Source organism: Pteropus vampyrus, unplaced genomic scaffold (assembly GCF_000151845.1).
Source record: "Pteropus vampyrus isolate Shadow unplaced genomic scaffold, Pvam_2.0 Scaffold146, whole genome shotgun sequence".
NCBI lineage: Eukaryota > Metazoa > Chordata > Mammalia > Chiroptera > Pteropodidae > Pteropus > Pteropus vampyrus.
Window position 1 is genome coordinate 2216007 of NW_011888927.1, and position 996 is coordinate 2217002.

Below are 996 nucleotides of genomic sequence, written 5' to 3' on the forward strand. Positions count from 1 at the left end.
GCATGGTTTTTTTCCTCACAAAAAATCATGCACTGCATCTTTTACAAAGAAAATATAAAATTTATAAGCATACTTATACTGTAATCATTTTCTGTGATTACTTTTCATTTTTATGCTAATATAACAAGAATTTATATAGTATATTATTTTTCCATAGTGCATCTATTCTGATAAATAAAGCAGGAAAAAAAGCACCCCCAAACATCTTAAAAGGACTATAAATATACCTTTTAATCTTTTAATCATCCTTATTAGCAAATCATTCTTTATTCTTTCTCTCTCCATCCCGCCCTCCCTGCCTCTCCCTCCCTCCCCCTTCCTCTCTTCTTATTGGAAACAGTCTATAACATTTATAGATATAACAGCTTTATAAATAAATGTATTTATAGAAATAAAGTAGATATGGGCCCTAATTCACTAAAAACACATCACTCATAGGTTTCTGTGAACTTCCTAAATTGCAGCTTCTTCAGGTACATGACCTGAGCTTTACACAGTCTGTGAGATTTTGTAGGACCATTAGCCTGATTAAAAACTCACCTCTCAGTGAACTGATTGTTCCGATTGGCACAAATTACCTTTGGACAACAAACAAGTGTATAAGGGAGGCACTCAAGCGCATGACCCTTGACAGCCTGAGGAATATAACTGAAGTGAAATAAAGAGGTGAACTGGCCATAACAGCTCAGAAGTCCATATTATAGACTGCAAATACCCCTATTCTTATGAGATGATGGTGGAGGGGACAAACTAAATGGCAGATCTGTGTCATGTTGAGAGAATGGTATTAAACCAACAACTGCTTGGCAATTTTTTTCCATTTAAATTGTTACTTTAATAATCATGTTTGAGTTATTTTATTTTTTTAATCGTAAAGTGATGATACAGTGTGGTTGGATAGAGAGGAAGATTATGCAAGCATTGTTCTGCTTTTGTGTGGCATTGCAGAGACCTGGATGTCCTGCATAGTCTGTAGGAGCATATGGGGACTGAGGG